This window comes from Heteronotia binoei, chromosome 5 (genome assembly GCF_032191835.1).
Source record: "Heteronotia binoei isolate CCM8104 ecotype False Entrance Well chromosome 5, APGP_CSIRO_Hbin_v1, whole genome shotgun sequence".
NCBI classification, from domain to species: Eukaryota; Metazoa; Chordata; class Lepidosauria; order Squamata; family Gekkonidae; genus Heteronotia; species Heteronotia binoei.
Window position 1 is genome coordinate 12644988 of NC_083227.1, and position 25026 is coordinate 12670013.

General features: G+C 47.4%; 1 protein-coding gene across 7 annotated transcripts in view; it reads right to left on the reverse strand.

Moving 5' to 3' along the window:
- LOC132571063 (zinc finger protein 883-like) overlaps positions 1-25026 on the reverse strand; it is a 661721-nt gene that overhangs the window by 288760 nt on the left and 347935 nt on the right. Inside the window, exon 1 of one of the 7 annotated variants that reach the window (XM_060237704.1) lies at positions 2556-2603. The exons of the other annotated variants lie outside the window; for them this stretch is intronic. The gene's annotated coding sequence lies outside the window, so the exon portion shown is untranslated. Of the gene's footprint in view, positions 1-2555; positions 2604-25026 lie in introns of those variants that run through there. 7 annotated transcript variants of the gene reach the window in all.

Consider the following 25026-nt stretch of genomic DNA (forward strand, 5'->3'; position numbering starts at 1 on the left):
AGGAGGTCCACCAGGATACTAGAAGCCCTCCTACTGTGCTCCCCCAAGCACCAAGAATACAGAGCATCACTGCCCCAGACAGAGAGTTCCATCAATACATTGTGGCTAACAGACACTGATGAACCTGATGGCTGTGGAATTCCACATGTTAATCACCCTTTCTTTCCACCTTCCTGCCTTCCTCCCTGTCTTGTGGCTTTCAGACATCTGATGTTCATGTATTGCATTTGCGGCTCTCAAGCATCTGACATTTATTCTATGTGGCTCTTACATTAAGCAACTTTGGCCACCCCGGATCTAAACAAAGAATGAGTTTGCCTTTATCACCACTGCAGCCCAGGGGAGGGGGGGGAGAGGGTGACTTTCCTCAAACTCTTCACTAGGATCCTAAAATCTTTTCCCCTCTCCGCCTCCACAACTGCACACCCTCATAAGTTCTGAGTTGAAGTTGGATTTTTTTTTGTCCCAATATGCATCACCTTACACTTACCAACATTGAACTTCTCTGAGCTTCCTCCTTTGTATCTGCTCCGCAGGCACCCCATCCAAATCTTAAGGAACCTCCCAATTCAGATATGGCAACCGGCGTTCCCTCTAAGGTGAGTTAACATGAGCTAGCTCACAGAATTTTAGCTTCCAGCTCACACATTTTTGTCTTAGCTCAGGAAGGATAACCCCCAGAGCACAATAATTGATGCACAAGCTCACAACTTTAATACCAGCAGCCAGGGGTCCTTTTGTAGAAAAATAGGTGGTGGAGCTCTTCCAGGGATTGTTATGCAGCTGCACCTACTATTCAATGGACAAGGTGGGGGGGAGGAGGAGGGAGAAGAAGATGATGATATTGGATTTATATCCCGCCCTCCACTCCAAAGAGTCTCAGAGCGGCTCACAATCTCCTTTCCCTTCCTCCCCCACAACAGACACCCTGTGAGGTGGGTGGGGCTGGAGAGGGCTCTCACAGCAGCTGCTCTTTCAAGGACAGAGGCTCAGAGTGGCTCACAATCTCCTTTATCTTCCTCCCCCACAACAGACACCCTGTGAGGTGGGTGGGGCTGGAGAGGGCTCTCACAGCAGCTGCCCTTTCAAGGACAGAGGCTCAGAGTGGCTCACAATCTCCTTTATCTTCCTCCCCCACAACAGACACCCTGTGAGGTGGGTGGGGCTGGAGAGGGCTCTCCCAGCAGCTGCCCTTTCAAGGACAGAGGCTCAGAGTGGCTCACAATCTCCTTTATCTTCCTCCCCCACAACAGACACCCTGTGAGGTGGGTGGGGCTGGAGAGGGCTCTCACAGCAGCTGCCCTTTCAAGGACAAACTCTGCCAGAGCTATGGCTGACCCAAGTGGGTCCAAGTGGAGGAGTGGGGAATCAAACCCGGTTCTCCCACATAAGAGTCCACATACTTCACCACTACACCAAACTGGCTCTCCCTCAGAAAGGTTTAGGAGCTGTGCTCCTGTGAGCTCCCACTGAATCTGAGGCCTGCCAGTAGCTCACAAAGTAGAGTTTTTGCTCACAAGACTCTGCAGCTTAGAGGGAACCCTACCAACAACCCCCCTCACCTCGCCAAGGACAGGCTATATTCTTGGGGAACCTGATGGGCAAAGAAGCAAAAGGCTGATGGGCCCTTGAAGGGAAGAAGTGGGGAGGGGGGCGCAGAAAGAATGTGGGGAGGGTCTCTCCTCCGTCCCCCTCCTCAAATCTCCTGCTCCTCCCCAAGTTTGACCCATCACCCTCCCACCCCCTCCATCCCGGCCAAAAGGGCAAGAATATCCCCTTCCATTGGGCGCCTCCTGCAAGTCTTTTTCTCCCCTGATCTCACGGAGGATTACTTTTGCCTTTGCTCAAAGTGGTTTCTTTCCGATGAAAGGATAGGGTTGCTAAGTCCAGTTCAAGAAATATCTGGGGACTTTGGGGGTGGAGTCAGGAGACTTTGGGGGTGGAGCCAGGAGCAAGGTTGCGACAAGGACAATTGAACTCCAAAGGGAGTTCTGGCCATCACATCGAAAGGAACCGCACACCTTTTTTTTTTTAAAATGCCTTCCCTGCATTGGAAATAATGAAGGAGAGGGGCGCCTTCTTTGGGGGCTCACAGAACTGGACCCCCTGACCCAATCCTTTTGAAAATGGGAGGGTACTTTGAGAAGAAGCATAGGATGCTATGCTGAAAATTTGGTGCCTCTAACTCAAAGAACAGTCCCCCCCGCCCCGCAGAGCCGCCGATACCCACAGAACAATTCTCCATTATACCCTAAGGGAATCGGTCTCCATAGGGAATAATAGGGAGTGCCCAGCAGACTTTTCCCTCTCCATCCCCGCTTTCTGATGACCCTAAAGCGGGGGGAGGGCCTCCAAATCGGGGGATCCCCTGCCCCAACCTGGGGATTGGCAACCCTATGCAAGGAAGGGCGGTGAATTGGAGGAGGGCAGAGGTGTCTCCCCCCCATTAAGTGCTTCCCCTCCTCTTTTCTCTTCACTTGGGGTCTTGCATTGCACATGCCCCGCACCCATCTCTCCCCCCCCCCCCCCAAAAAAAAAAGCCATTTTGAGCTCACCCACTCCTTCCCAGGCATTCAAGCAGCAGCCCGGGGAAATTCAAATGTGGCTTTTGCAAGGACGGAAGCTGGAAATGCCCCCCCCCCGCCTCTCTGGGACTGAGGACTCTCTTGCTTTAACCCTTGGAGAGGATATTACGGGTTAAAAAGAGACCCCGGAGAAAGGAAAGCCTTCTTCACCTAAGGAGTGATTAACCCATGGAATTCACTGCCCCCCACAGGAGGTGGTGGCAACTACAAGTATAGCCAGCTTCAAGAGGGGATTGTAATAATAATAATAGCTATTGTTGTTATTGCTGTTGTTATTCCGCCCATTCCCCATGGGCAGAATACGTTAAAATAAGTAACAATAAAACAAACAATCCAGAACAGCTAAAATCACAATTAAAACAGGTTACAGCATTACAGGATAAGCATATGGAGCAGAGGTCCATCACTGGCTATTAGCCACAGAGTATTGTTGCAATGCTCTGTCTGGGGCAAGTGATGCTCTGTATTCTTGGTGCTTGGGGGGCGGGGGGGGGCAAATAGTGGGAGGGCTTCTAGTGTCCTGGCCCCACTGATGGACCTCATGATGGCGCCTGGTTTTTTGGCCACTGTGAGACACAGTGTTGGAGTGGGTGGGCCATTGGTCCCCATATGAACCCCAAAGAGCTCTGAGGTCAGCAGGGAAGAACCTGCTGACCATCCCCGGGCCGAAGGAAGCAAAACTACAGAGCACTCGCATGCGGGCCTTCTCTGTTGTAGCTCCACACCTATGGAACCAGCTCCCGGAAGAAGTGCAGGCCCTGCGGGACTTGAACGGTTCCGCAGGGCCTGCAAGACCATCCTCTTCGGGATGGCCTTCACCAATTAAAAGATAGAGAGACTGCTTAAGTGATTTTTACCATCTGTTGAAATAGCACCAGGATGTTAATTTTAGAATTTTAATTAAATTGCTAAATTAGCTATTGCTTTTAAATATTATTGTATAACTTTGATTTAATGTTGTTAGCCACCCTGAGCCTGCTTCGGCGGGGAGGGCGGGATATAAATAAAATGATGGATTGATTGGTCTGATCCAACGTGGCTTCTCTCATGTTCTTACAGCATCCACCCCACCCCAGTTATTATAAGCAATGTTCCCTCGAAGCTGCAGTCTCTTGTGAGCAAAAAAATGTACATCGTGAGCTCCTGGCATTAAAGTTGTGAGCTACTACATAAATTATTGTGCTCTGGGGTCATCCTTCCTGAGCGAAGACAAAAATGTGTGAGCTGGAGGCTAAGAATCTGTGAGCTAGCTCACGCTCACTCAGCTTAGAGGGAACACTGGTTATCAGGACAACCCCTTCTCCAGGTGTTTCTCCCCGCTAGCTGCCCTAACTCAGAGCCTTTGCTGCCTTCTCTGAGGAAAGGAGCTGGGACTGTCTGCAGAGATCTGGATTGGAGGGGAGCCCTCTAAGTCTGTCTGCAGTAGTAGAAAATGAGGAAGAAGAAGACCATAGATTTATACCCTGTCCTTCTCTCTGAATCAGAGTCTCAGAGCGGCTCACAATCTCCTTTATCTCCCTCCCCCACAACAGACACCCTGTGAGGTGGGTAGGGCTGAGAGGGCTCTCACAGCAGCTGCCCTGTCAAGGACAGAGGCTCAGAGCGGCCTACAATCTCCTTTCCCTTCCTCCCCCACAACAGACACCCTGTGAGGTGGGTGGGGCTGGAGAGGGCTCTCACAGCAGCTGCCCTTTCAAGAACAGAGTCTCAGAGCGGATCACAATCTCCTTTCCCTTCCTCCCCCACAACAGACACCCTGTGAGGTGGGTGGGGCTGGAGAGGGCTCTCCCAGCAGCTGCCCTTTCAAGGACAGAGGCTCAGAGCGGCCTACAATCTCCTTTCCCTTCCTCCCCCACAACAGACCCCCTGTGAGGTGGGTGGGTCTGAGAGGGTTCTCACAGCAGCTGCCCTTTCAAGGACAACTCCTGCCAGAGCTATGGCCATTTCAGCAGGTGCAAGTGGAGGAGTGGGGAACCAAACCTGGTTCTCCTAGATAAGAGTCCGCACATTTAACCACTACACCAAACTGGCTATATATAGCAGTTATAAGGATGAGGACAACAACAATGCCCCAAGTGTTTCTCCACAAATGACTGCCCTTTGAACTTTTACTGCCTTCTCTGCCAAACTTTGACTCTCAGAATCCCTTACACCTCAAATATGCTGTTGGTCTTTACTCTAAGGTGCACCTGAACTCAAATCCAACTCTTTGATGCCAAACTTGCTTAAGGTAAGAGCTACAGAGAAGACACATCGGATGTTTGAGAGTCGCAAGACATGAACGACGGGTGCCGAAGAGCTGCAAGGATGGAAGGAAAGCAAATAGACAGGGGACGAGGGGTGGAAAGAAAGCAACTTTAATGCATTCTCCAAGCTGTGTGATTGAGCAAGCCTGGCAAAACAAGCTGTTTTGCTGAAGGAAGCAAGAGAGAGGGAGAAGGAAGCAGATGACAGCCAGTAGCTCTGGGGCCTGATAGGAGCCCTCCAGGGATCTGATTCGGCCCCCAGGCCACATGTTTGACACCCCTGTTAAATGCTCTGTTTAAAGAAGAGCCTGATCTCATCATCACTAACCCCCCTTCCTCCCCCCCCCCCTTTTGAGTTTTACAGTCTCTAGGAGCGTGACATCCTGGAGTGTGAAGTCAAATGGGCTTTAGAAGGCATTACTAACAACAAAGCCAGCGGAGGTGATGGTATCCCAGTTGAGCTATTCAAAGTCCTCAAAGATGCTGTAAAAGCGATGCACACATTATGTCAACAAATTTGGAAAACGCAACAGTGGCCACAGGATTGGAAAAGGTCAGTTTATATTCCAATCCCAAAGAAGGGTAATGCCAAGAAATGTTCAAACTATCGCACCATTGCACTCATTTCACATGCCAGCAAGGTCATGTTAAAGATCTTACAAGCTAGGCTTCAGCAGTATGCAGATCAGGAACTACCAGAAGTTCAAGCTGTGTTTCAGAGAGGTAGAGGAACTAGAGATCGAATTGCCAACATTCAATGGATTATGGAGAAAGCACGGGAGTATCAGAAAAGCACGAGAGTATCAGAAAAACATCTATTTCTGCTTTGATTGTGTGGATCACAACAAACTGTGGCAAGTCCTTAAAGAGATGGGAGTACCAGACCACCTCATGTCTCCTGAGAAACCTGTATACGGGCCAAGAAGCAACTGTCTGAACAGGATATAGAACAACTGATTGGTTTAGAATAGGAAAAGGAGTTCGACAAGGATGTATATTGTCACCCTGCTTATTTAATTTATATGCAGAGTGCATCATGCAGAATGTTGGCCTGGATGAAGCACAAGCCAGAATTAAGATTGCTGGAAAAAACATCAACAACCTCAGATATGCAGATGACACCACTCTAATGGCAGAAAATGAGGAGGACCTAAAGAACCTCTTGTTGAGGGTGAAAGAGGAGAGCACAAAAGTAGGCTTGAAACTCAACATCAAAAAAACTAAGATCATGGCATCTGGCCCCATCACACCTTGGCAAACAGAAGGAGAAGACATGGAAGTCGTGACAGACTTCACATTTCTGGAATCCAATATCACTGCAGATGGTGACTGTAGCCATAAAATTAAAAGACATTTGCTCCTTGGGAGGACAGCTATGGCGAATCTGGGCAGTATAATAAAAAGTAGAGACATCACCCTGCCAACAAAAGTCCGTATAGTCCAAGCGATGGTATTCCCAGTAGTAATGTATGGCTGAGCGCACAAGAATAGATGATTTTGAGATGTGGTGCTGGAGAAGGCTCTTGAGAGTCCCTTGGACTGCAAGAAGATCCAATCAGTCAGTCCCAAGGGAAATCAACCCAGACTGTTCCCTGGAAGGTCAGATGCTGAAGCTGAAGCTGAAATCCTTTGGCCACCCAATGAGAAGGGAGCACTCCCTGGAGAAGACCCTGATGCTGGGAAAGACAGAAGGCCAAAGAAGAAGGAGACAGCAAAAGATGAGCGCAGAAGAATAGATGCTTTTGAGCTGTGGTGCTGGAGAAGACTCTTGAGAGTCCCTTGGACTGCAAGAAGAGCAAATCAGTCAGTCCTAAGGGAAATCAACGCAGACTGTTCCCTGGAAGGTCAGATGCTGAAGCTGAAGCTCAAATACTTTGGCCACCCAATGAGAAGGGAGCACTCCCTGGAGAAGACCCTGATGCTGGGAGACAGAAGGCAAAAGAAGAAGGGGACGGCAAAAGATGAGATGGCTGGACAGCATTACTGATGCAACAAACACGAATTTGAGCAGACTTCAGAGGCTGGTGGAAGACAGGAGGGCCTGGCGTGACTTGGTCCATGGGGTCACAGAGTCGGACTCGACTGTGCGACTGAACAACACAGGAGGGGGACAACTAAAGGGTGGGGGGGACTCAGCTGCAACTTCCTTGTTCTGAGCTGGCTGGACAGGGCGGGATTGCAACCCCCTGCAGCAGCCAAGTTACTCCCGAGCAGCCCCACTGAGAAGCGTCAGGCGCGGCTGAAGCACCTCCCGGACCTGTTTCTCCTGCCTCTGCAGCACTGAAAGGGTTAAGCCCGCCGAGCCGCTTGCTGGAGAGGCCGAGGGAAAACGAGGGCGAAGGGCCTTTTCCTGGGGGAGGGGTTTGCTTTTGCAGGGAAGGAGCCCGCAACAGTAGGAGAGGGAGGAAAAAGTCCTTGCAGCAGCCGGATCCGGGGGAAACTTTACTTGCAAGTAAGTAATGGAGGCAAGGCCGGATTAAACCCTGCGAAGCCCCCCTAGGCAGTAAGAATCTTGCACCCACCCCGCTGCCCATGCCCCCTTCTGCAGCCTTCAGGCACCAGGGGGCTAAAAAGGCAAATGGAATTTTGGGCTGTACCAACAGAAGTATAACTGAATGGGATGGAGAAAGTTGAGAAAGAAGTACTTTTCTCCCTTCCTCACAATACAAGAACTCGTGGGCATTCGATGAAATTGCTGAGCAGACAGGTTAAAACGGATAAAAGGAAGTACTTCTTCACCCAAAGGGTGATTAACATGTGGAATTCACTGCCACAGGAGATGGTGGCGGCCACAAGCATGGCCACCTTCAAGAGGGGGTTAGATAAAAATATGGAGCACAGGTGTGTGTATATATATATAATTTTTTGCCACTGTATGACACAGAGTGTTGGACTGGATGGGCCATTGGCCTGATCCAACATGGATTCTCTTATGTTCTTATGTTAACTCAGGCACGGGTGGCCAACGGTAGCTCTCCAGATGTTTTTTTGCCTACAACTCCCATCAGCCCCAGCCATTGGCCATGCTGGCTGGGGCTGATGGGAGTTGTAGGCAAAAGAAAATCCGGAGAGCTACAGTTGCCACCCCTGAATAGTGTCCAGATCAGGTGATGTGATGGTATTGCTTTCCTCTGCTCTGGGAAGACCTCACCTGGTGTTCAGATTTGGGCACCACATTTTAAGAAGGATCTAGACAAGCTGGAACAGGTCCAGAGGAGGGCAACAAAGAAGGTGAGGGGTCTGGAGACCAAGTCCTATGAGGAAAGGTTGAAGGAGCTGGGGATGTTTAGCCTGGAGAGGAGGTGGCTGAGAGGTGATAGGATCACCATCTTCAAGTACTTGAAGAGTTAGAATTGTTTTCTGTTTCCCCAGAAGGTAGAACCAGAACCAGTGGGTTGAATCATAGAATCATAGAGTTGGAAGGGACCTCTAGGATCATTTAGTCCAACCCTCTGCACAATGCAGGAAACTCACAAACACTTCCCTCTAGATTCACAGGATCTTCATTGCTGTCAGATGGCCATCTAGCCTCTGTTTAAAAACTTCCAAGGAAGGAGAGCCCACCACCTCCCAAGGAAGCCTGTTCCACTGAGGAATCGCTCTAATGGTCAGGAAGTTCTTCCTCATGTTGAGCCGGAAACTCTTTTGATTTAATTTCAACCCATTGGTTTTGGTCCTATCTTCCGGGGTCACAGAAAACAATTCCACACCATCATCTAAATGACAGCCCTTCAAGTACTTGAAGATGGTGATCCTATCACCTCTCAGCCGCCTCCTCTCCAGGCTAAACATCCCCAGCTCCTTCATCCTTTCCTCATAGGACTTGGTCTCCAGACCCCTCACCTTCTTTGTTGTCCTCCTCTGGACCTGTTCCAGTTTGTCTAGATTCTTTTTAAAATGTGGTGCCCAAAATTGAACACAATACTCTAGGTGAGGTCTTACTTGAGCAGAGTAAAGCAATACCATCACATCATGTAATCTGGACACTATACTTTTGTTGATACAGCCCAAAATTGCATTTGCCTTTTTAGCCACCGCATCACACTGTTGACTCATGTTCAGCATATGAAATTAAATCAAAAGAGTTTTTGGCTCAACATAGGAAGAACTTCCTGACAGAGCCGTTCCCCAGTGGAACAGGATTCCTTGAGAGGTGGTGGGCTCTGCTTCCTTAGAGGTTTTTAAACAGAGGCTAGATGGCCCTCTGACAGCAATGCAGATCCTGTGGATTTAGGGGGAGGTGTTTGTGAGTTTCCTGCATTGTGCAGGGAGTTGGACTAGATGACCCTGGAGATCCCTTCCAACACTAGGATTCTATGAAATTGGGCTCTCCTTCCTTGGAGGTTTTTAAACAGAGGCTAGATGGCCATCTGACAGCAATGTGGATCCTGTAAATTTGGGGGAGGGGCAGTATTTGTGAATTTCCTGCATTGTACAGGGGGTTGGACTAGATGACCCTAGAGGTCCCTTCCAACTCTATGATTCTGTGATAAGAGCCATATAGAATAAATGTCAGAGGTTTGAGAGCCACAAGACATAAATATCACATGTTTGAGAGCTGCAAGACAGGAAAGGAGGGAGGATAATAGATGAAGGGTGGGAGGTGGAAAGAAAGCAACTTTAAATGAATTCTCCAAGCCATTGGGTGGCTTGGCTTGGCTTGGGGAAATGATTTAAGGAGAGACAAATACTTTCTCCAAGCCAGCTGATGTGGCAGTGGGGCTTCAAGAGCCACACAATATGTGTGAAAGAGCCGCATGTGGCTCCTGAGCCACAGTTTGGCCACCCCTGCTATAAAGTAAAATTAACACAATCCTTTTCAGGACATCAGTATCACTTGTCTTGTGTGGATTCAGCTCAGCTGGCTAAAACAGACATCATTAAAGAACCATGCTGCCTTATTTTTAAAGTGTGTCATACGCTTTTTAAAAAGTGGTTAATACAATAGAGTTCTGCAAAATATAAGAAGTCAGCGTGGTGACAACGTTGGATGAGCAGCGGAGCAGAGAATGTCAAAGGTGGAAGGCTCAGCAGAACCATAACAGCAGATGTACTGCAAAGCAAACGGTACACAGTTGCCGGAAATGGGAGAGAGAGGGAAAGGGTGGGTGGAGGATGAGAACCAATTGGATGACTACAGACGCATATAATCAGAGGCATACAGCGGAGGGAGAGATCTCATAGGTGTACAGTGCGATAGAACAACGCTGGTGATATCATCGCCCGAAGTTTAGAAATGTAACCAGAGAAATTCAGAGGAAGAAGGAGAAGGGCAAGAGCGGCTGGATGGCTTGCACAGATCTAGCAGAGCTATAGTTGTCAGCCTCCTGGTGACATCTGGGGATCCCCTGGAGTTGCAACTCATTTCCAGACTACAGAGATCATTGAACCATGGAGAAAATGGATGATTTGGAAGGTGGACTCCAAGGCGTAACCAGCTGAGGACCCGCATGAAGCATTTATTCTAGCTTTCTATTGTACATCCTTTAGGTAAACATAGATTTCAGGCTTCAGTGCATATTTTTGATTTAAAACACATCTACACACACCCTGCTTTTAAAGATTCAGCACAGAAAAATTCATTCAGACTACAGAATACCACAAGGAGATAGCAGCACTAAACTGTACACAGCTGAAAAGCCAAACTTTGCTAGGATTCTACATATATACACATATGTACATTTTTTTTTATTTATTCTGCAAAATACCATTTATTCTGCAAAAATACAAGTATAGAATACCATAAGGAGAAAGGTCGGCAATAGAAGTGCTACCTGCACATAACAGAAAAGCCAAACTTTGCACGCACACACACACACACACACACACACACACACACAAACAGCATCATCAACCTTTTGAAACATTCCTGCTCTCTATATATTATATTCTGTATGCAGTCAAGCAGGAATTTTGAAACAGATGAAGGACTACTTGAGAGACAACATACTTTAGATCCACAGTGACTTTCTATAGTGTTAAGGATGGGGTATACTAATCTCTTCCGGCTCAACATTAGGAGGAACTTCCTGACCATTAGAGTGGTTTCTCAGTGGAACAGGCTTCTTCGGGAAGTGGTGGGCTCTCCTTCCTTGGAGTTTTTCAACAGAGGCTAGATGGCCCATCTGACAGCAATGAAGATCCTGTGAATTTAGGGGGAGGTGTTTGTGAGTTCCCTGCATTGTGCAGGGGGTTGGACTAGATGACCCTGGAGGTCCCTTCCAACTCTAGGATTCTATGAAATTGGGCTCTCCTTCCTTGGAGGTTTTTCAACAGAGATCTTTTCCAATTCTATAATTCTATGAATGTAATTTCAGCGACATAAGGACATTGACTAACTTATGAGGTAACCGTCATCTACGGCTCCGAATCGTGGGTTTTATACCATCATCACCTGCGACTCCTTGAGCGCTTTCATCAGTGCTGCCTTCGCACCATCCTCAACATCCACTGGAGTGACTTTGTGACCAACACTGAAGTCCTCAAGAGGGCGGGGGTTACAAGCATTGAGGCACTGCTGTTGAAGACGCAGCTGCGCTGGGCAGGGCATATTTCTAGGATGGAAAACCACCGCCTTCCCAAGATTGCTCTGTATGGCGAACTTTCCACCGGCCATCGAAATAGAGGGGCACCAAAAAGAGGTACAAGGACTCCTTGAAGAAATCCGTTGGCACCTGTCGCATCAACCATCACCAGTGGTCTGACCTAGCCTCAGATCGCAAAGCATGGAGGCATACCATCCACCAGGCTGTCTCTTCCTTTGAGCACGCACGCATAGCTGGTCTTGAGAAGAAGAAGAAGAAGAATATATTGGATTTCTATCCTGCCCTCCACTCCGAAGAGTCTCAGAGCGGCTCACAATCTCCTTTACCTTCCTCCCCCACAACAGACACCCTGTGAGGTGGGTGGGGCTGGAGATGGCTCTCACAGCAGCTGCCCTTTCAAGGACAGCAGCTGCCCTTTCAAGGACAACCTCTGCCAGAGCTATGGCTGACCCAAGGCCATCTCAGCAAGTGCAAGTGGAGGAGTGGGGAATCAAACCTGGTTCTCCCAGATAAGAGTCCGCACACTTAACCACTACACCAAACTGGCAAACTACTACACCTCTCTCTCTCTCGGCTTGACTTCGCGAACGAAGATTTAAGAAGGGTGCAATAGTCCACGTCTGCTGCAGGCTCGCTGGTGGCTGACAAGACCAATGCGGGACAGGCAGGTCCGGCCACAGTGGCTGCAGGGAAAAGTCTGATTTAGGATTGGTGCTGTAGCAGTGCGATTCTTCCTCAAACTCCTTTTGTCCTCAAGACCAGCTATGCGTGCGTTCTCAAAGGAAGAGACAGCCTGGTGGATGGTGTGTCTCCATGCTTTGCGATCTGAGGCTAGGTCAGACCACTGGTTGATGCCAAACTGAGGACAAAAGGAGATTGAGGAAGAATCGCACTGCTACAGCACCAACCCCAAATCAGACTTTTCCCTGCAGCCACTGTGGTGGAATCTGCCTGTCCCGCATTGGTCTTGTCAGCCACCAGCGAGCCTGCAGCAGACGTGGACTACTGCACCCTTCTTAAATCTTCGGTCGCGAAGTCAAGCCGAGAGAGAGAGATATGTACTGATATTATTCGTTTTGTATTTTGATACCTATTATTCACAACAAGTTAAAATTACATTTTACACAGAGAGTTTTTTTCTTTTTGTTGTGGCTTAGTCTCTCCTCCGTGGTCCCGTTTACATCGTGACGTCCAAGGCCCCTCCCCCAGCAGAGGAGAGGAACATTTGAAAGAACTCTGTTGCCAAGGTGCAGAGAACCTTTAGTGAGAGCCATCTATACCAAACAAAATGCAAAAATAAATATTAATGGGCAGTTCACAGAAGCGATAAGAATTAAACAGGGTACTAGACAAGGATGTCCATTATCTCCCTTGCTCTTCATCTTAACATTGGAATTCTTGATAATAAAAATAAGGGAGGATGATGGAATTAAAGGTACTAAGATCAAGGGGGGGGAATACAAAGTATGAGCCTTTGCCAATGACCTGTTACTGATATTAGAAGACCCCATCTCTTCGATAGAACATCTAATGAAGAGATTGGAAGAATATGGAGGAATATCAGGTTTCAAAGTTAATATCCAGAAAACTAAATTTTTGACCCACAATATGACTAAGGATGAAATTGCCCAATTAGAAATGAAATCTGGCTTTAGCCATGAAAAGAAAATCTAGTATTTAGGTATCTAAAATGATTTAAAAACATTACAAAGAGATAATTATGACAAGATCCTAAAAAGAAACTCAATTAGATTTACACAAATGGAGAGACTTACAAATTTCCTTATTGGGGAGAATTGCATCAATCAAGATGAGCATATTACCAAGAATCTTGTACTTATTCCAGACGATACCAATCATTTTGTCCCAAACATTTTTCATCAACTAAATAATAATAATAATAAGAGATTGGATTTATATCCCGCTCTCCACTCCGAAGAGTCTCAGAGCAGCTCACAATCTCCTTTCCCTTCCTCCCCCACAACAGACACCCCGTGAGGTGGGTGGGGCTGGAGAGGGCTCTCACAGCAGCTGCCCTTTCAAGGACAGAGGCTCAGAGCGGCCTACAATCTCCTTTCCCTTCCTCCCCCACAACAGACACCCTGTGAGGTGGGTGGGGCTGGAGAGGGCTCTCACAGTAGCTGCCCTTTCAAGGACAACCTCTGCCAGAGCTATGGCTGACCCAAGGCCATTCCAGCAGGTGCAAGTGGAGGAGTGGGGAATCAAACCCGGTTCTCCCAGATAAGAGTCCACACACTTAACCACTACACCAAACTGGCTCTGGATAAATTGATCACCATATTTATTTGGCAAAACAAAAAACCCAGAATCAAATTAAAGGTTTTGCAAGACAGTAAATCAAGAGGAGGGCTAGCTTTGCCTGATTGGAATACATATTATAAGGCATGCTGTTTAGTATGGTTAACAGACTGGTTTGCACTGGAAAATAAAAGGTTATTAGTATTGGAAGGTATAGGTTTGGTTAGAGGCTGGCATTCTTATATGTGGTATCAGCCTCCAACAAGGAATAATATTTTCCTCAGACATGAAATAAGAAAATCGTCATATAAAGTATGGAATGAAGTTAAAAATTTGATCTATACATATATACCTTCTTGGCTATCACCAGTAGAAGCTTCTAGCCAACCCAGTTTATATTGTTGGGAAAATAATTACAATTATGGATTTTTATTGGACAAAGAGAATAACTTAAAACTGGATGACAATGTGAAATTGGATTGGTGGCTGAAGAACCAAGTTAAATCCAAATATCAATCAGATAAGGAAATAGGATTTGTTAAAAAGCCAAATGAATTTGATATGATAATCTGTGACAATCAGAAACTTATTTCTAAAATCTATAATTGGCTCTTACAAATCAAAATGCGAAACGAAGTCGTTAAAGAAAGCTGGATAAAATGGTTGAAGGATTTTGGATATAGTATTGAGATGGAGGAATGGGGGGAAATTTGGAATCAAAACTTAAAATTAACCAAGTCAGCAGTGTTTAAAGAAAATATATATAAGATGATGTATCGATGGTGCTTAACACCTGAAAGATTGAGTAAAATATACCCTAAGTACTCAAACAAATGTTGGAAATGCAGGAAAGTAAAGGGGTCCCTCTACCATATTTGGTGGCAGTGTGAATATGCAAAAAAATATTGGGCCCAGATTAATTTCTGGGCACAAAAAATATTAAGAATAAGGCTTCAACATACTCCGGAATTATACTTGTTGAATGTGTGTAAAGGGAGTTTATCCAGACAAGAAAAAAAATTGTTGTTGTATATAATAACTGTCGCGAGAATTCTGTACGCGAAATACTGGAAAGTCTCTAAATTACCAGACAGGGAAGAGTTCTTACAAAAACAATTTGAAGCAGCTGAGATGGACACATTAACTGTAAGATTAAGAGGAGGTGATCTACAAGATTGTAGGAAGACATGGGACTATTTATATGCATGGATAAAAAGCATGGGACTTACTATGAGAAAGTCAGAACTGTGTTATGGTGAAGCCCCTTAAGCTCATTGGTTTGGAGGGATGGGTGGTGGTTTGTTTATGTTTATGTATAGTTTATGTATAGTTTTCTTTTGTATATGGAACTGTCAAATAAAGGATTTGTTAAAATTCAAAAAAAAAAAAAGTGCCGAGAACCTAGCAACACCAGGATGCCCATGGAAACAACATTAGGGGGCTTCCCAGACAGCTAGAGAGGGGCGGAGCATGCTGATATGGCCACACCCCTGATATACACAAGGCCAGGAGGAAGAAATGGCACATAGACATCCATCCCTGTGAGGATTATGGTATGTCAAAACACCCACGGATGTGGGTTCGAGTACTCACCTGCTGCACTAATTTGCAGAGTGGGCACACAAGGAGAGAACACGCCTGTTCCAGATATAACACAATGCCCAATTCTCCCTCCTGCACCAGGCTTTGGGTGGGAGGAAGAGCATCCTTTTGCCAGACAAGAGAGGGACTGTCCCCCGGGCAGAGCAAGAAGGAGAAACCCCAGGGCGCAGTCCCAGGAGGGGTGGGTTCAGATCTTGCTATGGGGGATGCCAATATGAATACAAAGTCTGCCCTTTTGGGGTCCAGGAGGCCCAGAAAGGAGTTCCAGATGAGATCAAATATGATGAATCCTTCATGCTGATTAGCATCTTTGGTGTAGAGAGGTCTAGTAGTTCTGTGCATGGACTCTTATCTGGGAGAACCAGGTTTGATTCCCCAATCCTCCGCTTGCAGCTGCTGGAAGGGCCTTGGGTCACCCATAGCTCTCCTAGGAGTTGTCCTTGAAAGGGCAGCTGCTGTAAGAGCTCTCTCAGCCCCACTTACCTCACAGGGTGTCTGTTGTGAGGTGGGGGGAGAGGTAAAGGAGATTGTGACCACTCTGAGACTCTTGAGATTCAGAGTATAGGGTGGGATACAAATCCAGTATCATCTTCTTGCCAGAATGTTAAAACTTTTGACTGGTCACCTCACCCCACCTCCATCTCCGGCAGGGCACCAGTGAGACACTTAGTAGCCGAACACTGATGTTCAAGGTCTTTGCCTAGGCTTTTCTCCAAATAGTCTGGACTCAGAAAAATGCTCCCATGCAGGGGTGGAATTCTAGCAGGAGCTTCTTAGTATATTAGGCCACACACCCCTGATGCAGCCAATCCTCCAAGAGCTTACAAAGCTTTTTTTTGTAAGCTCTTTGAGGACTGGCTACATCGAAAGGGGGTGGGGTACAGCCTAATATGCAAAGGAACTCCTGCTAGAATTCCATCCCTGGTCCTATCAGGGTGAGCTGGAATACGGGGCCAGGAGAAAATTGATAATTCTCTGGATGGAGTTGTGGTATTCCATCCTTTGGGGGTTGTAATTATATGTGCATGCATTTGTGTATGTTCATTTTGACATGCTGTTGTCCGTTTCTCGCCATCCCTGATTTCAACGGTAGAGGAGACCTAAGAAAAGGGGAAGGAGATGGAAGAGCAGGACCCAGAAGGACCGGGAACGGGCAAGAGAGCAAGGAAGAGCCCCCATCCAGTCCAACCTGGAAGTGGTGTGGAATTCTGGGAAAGGGCTGTGCCAGAGGTCCTGGCCAAGGACACCATGACCTCAGATGTTCATTGCCAACGCTTCCGGCAGTACGGCTACCATGAGGCTGATGGGCCCCGAGAGGTTTGCAGCCAGCTCCATGGACTTTGCAACCAGTGGCTGAAGCCAGGAAGGCACACCAAGAAGCAGATCCTGGACCTGGTGATCCTGGAGCAGTTCCTGACTCTCCTGCCCCAGGAAATGCAGGGCTGGGTCAGAGGATGCAGGCCGGAGACCAGTTCCCAGGCGGTGGCCCTGGCGGAAGGTTTCCTCCTGAGTCAGGCAGAGGAGAAGAGGCAGGTCGGACAGGTGAGAGGGGATTATCTCCTGATATGTCCAATTCAACTAACAATATTTGGCCTTATCCTAAAATTTCCCTGTCACATCATTGCCCAGAGCCTCACCTACTAGAGAATTCCTGTCCCCTGAAGATAACTCACCAGATCTTCTGATAGATGGTGCAGAATCTGGGGGTGGGGCAGGATCCATTCCTTGGTGTCCTTTCCCTTCCATCTCTTACCCCTCTTCCTGGCTGCTCTTTCAGATGCAGGGACCAGCTTTGAAGATGGAAGCTGCCATCCCTGAAGCAGAAGGAGCTTCCTTGGAGCAGGGGCAGAGGGTGCAGGCGGTGGAGCATGCCCAAGATGCCCTCTCCTGTGGTAAGGACTCTTTGTGCCTGGATGCAATTGGGGCAGCCCATGAATGCGATGGGTGGAGAGTTTGCGTCAGGAAAATATACGTATTTCTACAGCCAGCATAATTTGTGGCACTCAGTGTCCACTAACGGTGATGCCTCTAAAAGGAGATTAGGCAAATTCCTGGACATCAGTTTCTCCCGTTAACTAAAACGTTCCTATCCCACCTACCTTCCATGAAAGGTCCCAGGTTGCCTGGGGACAGAGGGAAGGTAGAGAAATCTCAGCAGAGCCGTTCTGTCTGGTGGGGCGGCAGAGCTCTGAAAACCAGTCCCAAGGGGCCAACAATAATGGGGAGGTTTCCTTCAGTGCCTGTGGCTGGAGGGTCCTCTAGGTGGCTGCTGTGGGCAGCAGGGTGCTGGAGCAGGGATAGCCCCCCCCCCAAAAAAAAAGCTTTGAGGAGGGTCTTGGGGTGGGACTTGGGACAGATGTGATGCCAAGTTGAAGTTGCTTCTGCCTGAAAACCGGCTTATGAAATTAGCATGGCCAGAGACACTCTGAAAACTCATTCATACGACCCTCAAGTCTCCAGAACTGCTCGAATCACGTCCGATCCAGTGTGACGGTGATGTTTCATGCTATAGTATTTCCACCATCCATTTCCCTCCCTGCAGAACAAAGAGAAGTCTGAAATACATTGGCAGCATTTCTAATCCCTGAGGCTCATAGATCCCTGGTGTTGGGGGATTTTCTTTTTATAGAATTCATAACCATTTCCTCTTACCACAGTTCCCCAAACAACCTGATGCTCCAAGGATCTAATATATGAGACCAGAAACTTTTTCAAAACATGGGATAAGCTTTATTGCTCTCCAGTTTTCTCTCAAGACAGCGCGCTCTAGCTATATATAGAAAAAGAAAAAAAAGTTGGCAAACTCACACTATGCACTCAGTTAGACACTTATACGTTCTCATACAGTGAAAGGCCAGTTTCTAGTAGTTAGGTTTACGCACTCCATTTGTCCGTTAGGAAATCCCATGTGATCTTACACCTGCTAGAGTTTAATTTTGCCTAAGCATAGCAGCTATGCATCCTAATTTCCCAATCTTTCTGTTCTCTCTCTGAGAGCCAATTTGGTGTAGTGGTGAAGTGCGTGGACTCTTATCCGGGAGAAGCGGGTTTGATTCCCCACTCCTCCATTTGCACCTGCTGGAATGGCCTTGGGTCAGCCATAGCTCTGGCAGAGGTTGTCCTTGAAAGGGCAGCTGCTGTGAGAGCTCTCTCAACCCCACCCACCTCACAGGGTGTCTGTTGTGGGGGGAGAAGTTATAGGAGATTGTAAGCCGCTCTGAGTCTCTGATTCAGAGAGAAGGGCGGGGTATAAATCTGCAGTTCTTCAATTCTTCTAAATTCTATCCCGCCCTCTCGTGCTAAGGATCTTTATCCCAGTTTATGGCTTAACCTGCCCAAAGGAGCCTCTTAGCCCTCTGATTCAGGCCAGCAAGATGGTGGGAGATTTCTGAAGCAATACTTCCCCCCCCCCCCCTCTAAGATTCTCCTGGAATAAACCCTCTCTCTCTCTGACCCAGATTCTACTAACAGCTGATTCTGCGAGCATATAGGCAAAAAGTAATTTTAAAGTGTTTCAAATACTGTAAAATGTCTTAAAACTTTAATGGGTTGCTTTCATAAAGGGACCAGTTAAAATTTTTCCGTAACACCCGGTGCTTTTCTTCTGCCTCTCCCGGAATGTAGTAAAAATTGTCTAAAAATGTATTGAGTGAACACAGGGCAAGGTTTCACTACCCTGGGAAGGAAGTGCATGAAGCAGGGAGAAAGCAAGGAAACACCCTTCCTTCCTCCCTTATCTCATTAACAGGAAGCGAAGAGATCCTGTTGAGCCGTTGTCTTTTCGGAGGTGGGGGAACAGCGGCTGCGCCTCCAGTCCAGGTAGGAGGGATGAGAAGGGGGAGGGGGCACAGCCTGAGTCCCTCCTCCTTTCTCAGGGGAGCTTCTGCTCCTTCAGTTTCTACAAGGGGTCCATGTGAGAGATACTCTGAATGCTGTTCCCTTTACCCATCCCAAGCCTTGCATCCTGTACCTTCCCAGATTGTCCCCTTCCCTGGTTCATTCTCTTCCTGGCGTGGTCTCAGACAAGGGAATCTTCGTTTTCTTTCAGGGTCCCTTTTCCTTTGAGGAGGTGTCCATCTCTTTCGCTGAGGCAGAGTGGGCCCTGCTGGATCCGGGAGAAAGAGCTCTGTACTGGGAAGTCATGCTGGAGAACTATAAGAAGGTGGTCTCTCTGGGTAAGGACCTTTCATAGGTGCCAGACGTGTGAGGAGGAAGGAATCCAGGTATTGACTAGCAATGCCTCATTTTGAGGCCTGTCCCGCTACTTGGGGAGGGGCTGTGGCTCCCTGGTAGAACCTCTGCTTGGCATGCAGAAGGCCCCAGGTTCAGTCCCCAGCATCTCCAGAGAAAAGGGTCAGGTAGGAGGTGAAGGGAAAGACCCTGGAGAGCCGATGCTGGATTGAGTAGATAATACTGACACCAAGGGTCTGATGCAGTAAAAGGAAACTTCACGTGTTCATAGAATCATGGAATTGGAACTGACCTCCAGGGTCATCTAATCCAACCCCCTGCAAAATGCAGGGAATTCAAAACTGCATGCTTAGAAGGCGACCAAAAAAAGCCCTTTCGGGGCTCTGGTAAAGTGTTCTGGAGGAAATTGTTTCCTGACCCCAAAGTGGCAGTCGCATTTCCTTGGGCATACAAGGAAGTGCCATGAGAACTAAGCACCGATGGAACACTTCCTTCCTTCTCGTGATCTGCCTCGTGAGAGCCAGTTTGGTGTAGTGGTGAAGTGTGCGGACTCTTATCTGGGAGATCCGGGTTTGATTCCCCACTCCTCCACTTGCAGCTGTCGGAATAGGCTTGGGTCAGCACACAACTCTCACAGAGTTGTCCTTGCAAGGGTAGCTTCTGTGAGAGCTCTCTCAGCCCCACCTACCTCACAGGGTGTCTGTTGTGGGGGGAGAAGTTATAGCAGATTTAAGCCGCTCTGAGTCTCTGATTCAGAGAGAAGAGCATGATATAAATCTACAGTCCTCCTCGTCTTCTTCTCCTCCTTCTCCTTCTCTTTTCCTCCTCCTTTTCCTCTTTCTTTCTTTCTTTCTTTCTTTCTTTCTTTCTTTCTTTCTTTCTTTCTTTCTTTCTTTCTTTCTTTCTTTCTTTCTTTCTTTCTTTCTTTCTTTCTTTCTTTCTTTCTTTCTTTCTTTCTTTCTTTCTTTCTTTTTCTTCCTTCCTTCCTTCCTTCCTTCCTTCCTTCCTTCCTTCCTTCCTTCCTTCCTTCCTTCCTTCCTTCCTTTCTCTCTCTCTCTCTCTCTCTCTTTCTCTTTCTCTTTCTTTCTTTCATCAGCACTGGTGTCAATGGCCATCTACTCTTTGCTCAAATAACAGGATCACAGAGTCGGAAGGGGCCTAGAGGCCATCTAGTTCACCCCCTGCTCAATACAGGGTCAGCCTAGACTTAGCATCCCTGACGCGTGTTTGATCAGCCGCTGCTTAAAGACTGGCGGGGGGGGGGCCCTCTTCCCTGGGTAGCTGATTCCAGAGTAGAACCACTCTAACTATGAAAAGTGTTTCCTAATATCCAGCTGGTAGCTTCCTGCCCTTCATGTAAACCCATCCTTGCAAGTCATCCCCTCTTCTTAAAAACCTCCAAAGAAGGAGAGCTCCCCACCTCCCGAGGAAGGTCCAGGTTCAATCCCCAGAATCTTCAGGGGAAAAGAACAGGAAGGAGGTGATTGGTAGAAAACTGCTGCTGGACTGAGAATACTGACTTCAACGGGCCAATTGTCTGGTTCAATCTAAGGCCGCTTCATGTGTCCATGGGGGTGTTCTTCCACCAGGGCAACTGAGGACAGCATTGTGCCCATCCCCCAGGCCAGAGAAGGTATCCTCTTGGGGCTGAGAGGCCCTCAGAAAGACTCTGGAAGGGCCTCGTTTCTTTGTTGCTGACGTTTCCAACACAGCCTTCTGCCCAGATGGGATCACAAACATCTGCTCTGCCTGTGAGCTGGAAATGATCCTGTCAAGGACAGAAACCTGCGTCCCCCTGGATCAGTGCTCTTTGTAGCTGAGAACGCCCTTTTCACTGGTTACCTCAGCAGAATGCAAGCAAGTAAAACAGACCCCTTTGAAAATATATATATACCTTTATTAAAGTTTTAAAACTGTGACGTCACAAAACAGCACAGTTTCTGCAGCTCATCTTTACCTGTATTATAGTTTCTTTCTCTCCAGTCTCGCTCTCTAATGACCCAATCAAGGTTCCTCCTTGATGGAATTTTCCAGAAGTTCTCAGCAGCAGCCTCATCCCCTCACCCTCCTGTTTGCAGAACTGGATGCAGGTTCTCATGATTAACCAATGACCGCTTTCTGGAATGATGATGTTATCTGCAGGGAGACTCAGATTCTGAACACCCACGAGTCGCACCAGGCCACTTAGTAATAATTGTAACCCTTGGGGGGACTGGGTTCTTTGCCTCACATCCATCCCCCTTACCCTGGTTCGGATTCTGAGTTTCCATCTTGACCATGGTGCCATCCTTCCAGAAGAATTTTGAGTCTGCCATTTCTTTCTTTCCCCTTGTAAGAATGATCACTTTCTTTCTCTTTGTCTCCCGCTCTCTTTGCAAAAGAATCCAGAGGTATTAGAGTCTGATGGAGAAAGAGGATGGCCTTTCTTTCAAAATAAGGCTGGAGAGTTCTTCTAGAGCAGGGGTGACCAAACTGTGGCTTGGGAGCCAAATGTGGCTCTTTCACACATATTGTGTGGCTCTTGAGGCCCCCCCCCCGGTGCTGTCATCTGGCTTGGAGAAGACATTTCTTTATTTAAATCCCTTCTCTAAGCCAGCCAGCAGCCTGGAGAATGCATTTAAAGTTAAAGTTGCTTTCTTTCCACCTCTCTCCCCCCTCCATCTACCTTCCTCCCTTCTGTCTCTCAAACATCTAATGTTCCTGTCTTGCGGCTCTCAGACGGTTATTCCATGTGGCTCTAATATTAAGTAAGTTTGGCCACCTCTGTTTTAGAGGATCCTAAGAGCATATCTTCTTCCCAAATGACCTGGCTGAGAGTGAGTATCCTTCACTGTTACGTCAAGGGAACAGAACAGGAACAACCATAGGAGATTCCTGATTCCCTTCTGAGCAACATTTGGTTTGGGACAATCCTACAGGCCGGTGGGTAAGGAGGGAGGGAGGCCTTCTGGGAGCCTGAAATCTGGTGGCTCAGAAGCTCCTTCTGGGAAAGAGCTTAGCTGAGTCTCTTTATGTGGGGGGGGGGGGAGTGTCCTTATTCTTGGGGTAAGGTGGATGTGTGGTTAAGATCAGCCAAACTGGATGAGGCCAAAGTGCCGCCAATCCTTTCCTCCTGTTATCATATGGAAAGGAAAGGCCCCCTGTGCAAGCACCAGTCGTTTCTGACTCTGGAGTGACGTTGCTTTCACAACGTTTTCACGGCAGACTTTTTACAGAGTGGTTTGCCATTGCCTTCCCCAGTCATCTACACTTTCCCCCCCAGCAAGCTGGGGACTCATTTTACCAACCTTGGAAGGGTGGAAAACTGAATCAACCTGAGCCGGCTACCTGAAACCATCTTCCGCTCGGATCAAACTCAGGTCGTGAGCAGAGCTTAGGGCTGCAGTACTGCAGCTTTAACACTCTGCGCCATGGAGCTCTTTATATAGATGTTGTTTATTAGCAGGTCACTTGCGGAGCACTGTAAATCAGAGCAGATGCCTCGATGCCATCTTCCACATAGATGCTGTGAGGTCTTTCCAACCTTTCCAGGTGCTAACAGTTTCTCTTTATTCCAGAGGAGAATGATCGGAGGAATGAGGAGGGGGAGGAACTTCATCAGCAAATGCCAGAGAGAGTTACAAATGAAGGCCTGAATGGAAACGTCACGAATCGAGGCAGATCTAAGAGAAAGAAAGGCAGTGGTGTGGTTGAGAAGCGTGATGGAGGAAAGCGAGTTGTACATTTTCCAAAGCACAGGATAATGAAGGCAAGGAAATCCATTCAGTGTGGAAAATATTTCAGAAATCGATCACAGCTCCTTGTAAACCAAAGAATACACAGCGAGGAGAAACCTTCTGAATATTCAGAGATGAGAAATGAATTCAGTCAGTGTTACATTCTTCAGCTCCACCAAAAAACACGCACAAGAGAGAAACATTTTAACTGCCTGAAGTGTGGAAAGAGATTCAGTACAAGTGGCAGTCTTCAATATCACCAGAGAAGCCACACAGGGGAGAAACCTTTTGAATGCTCAGAGTGTGAAAAGAGATTCAGTAGGAGTGGCCATCTTCAATGTCATCAGAAAACCCACACAGGGGAGAAACCTTTTGAATGCTCAGAGTGTGGAAAGAGATTCAGTGCAAGGGGGAATCTTCAAAAGCATCAGAGAAGTCACACAGGGGAGAAACCTTTTGAATGCTCAGTGTGTGGAAAGAGTTTCAGTCAGCGTGGTCATCTTCAGTATCATCAGAGAACCCACACAGGGGAGAAACCTTTTGAATGCTCAGAGTGTGGAAAGAGATTCAGAGATAGTGGCGGTCTTCAGTGCCATCAGAGGACCCACACAGGGGAGAAACCTTTTGAATGCTCAGAGTGTGGAAAGAGATTCAGTACGAGTGCCATTCTTCAATGTCATCAGAGGACCCACACAGGAGAAAAACCTTTTGAATGCTCAGAGTGCAGAAAGAGATTCAGTACGAGTTCCATTCTTCAATGTCATCAGAGGACCCACACAGGGGAGAAACCTTTTGAATGCTCAGAGTGTGGAAAGAGATTCACTAGGAACAGCACTCTTCAGCATCATCAGAGAACCCACATAGGGGAGAAACCTTTTGAATGCTCAGAGTGTGGAAAGCTATTCAGTATGAGTGGTACTCTTCAATATCATCACACAGGGGAGAAACCTTTTGAGTGCCCAGAGTGCGGAAAGCGATTCAGTATGAGTGGTACTCTTCAACATGATCAGAGAACCCACACAGGGGAGAAACCTTTTGAGTACTCAGAGCGCGGAAAGCGAGTCATTCGGAGTGGCCATTTTCATTATCATCAAAGAACCCACACAAGGGAGAAACCTTATGAGTGCTCACAGTGTGGAAAGAGATTCAGTCAGAGTGGTCATCTTCAGTCTCATCAGAGAACCCACACAGGAGAGAAACCTTTTGAATGCTCAGAGTGTGGAAAGAGATTCAGAAATAGTGGCACTCTTAATCGTCATCAGAGTACCCACACAGGGGAGAAACCTTTTGAATGCCTAGTGTGTGGAAAGAGATTCAGTACGAGTGCCATTCTTCAATGTCATCAGAGGACCCACACAGGAGAGAAACCTTTTGAATGCTCAGAGTGTGGAAAGAGATTCAGTACGAGTACCATTCTTCAATGTCATCAGAGAACCCACACAGGGGAGAAACCTTTTGAGTGCTCTGAGTGTGGAAAGAGATTCAAAAATAGTGGCACTCTTCATCATCATCAGAGAACCCACACAGGGGAGAAACCTTTTGAATGCTCAGAGTGTGGAAAGGGATTCAGTGCAGGTAGATATCTTCAAGAGCATCAGAAAACCCACACAGGGGAGAAACCTTTTGAATGCTCAGTGTGTGGAAAGAGATTCAGAAATAGTGGCAAACTTCATCGTCATCAGAGAACCCACACAGGGTAAAACCTTTTGAGTGCTCAGAGTGTGGAAAGAGATTCAATATGCACTCTTCATCATCATCAGAGAACCCACAAAGGGGAGAAGCCTTTTGAATGCTCAGAATGTGGAGAAAGGTTCAGTCAGCGTGGCAGTGTTAAACGGCATCGTAGAAAGCACACAGGAGAAATGATTTGAATTCTTAGCAT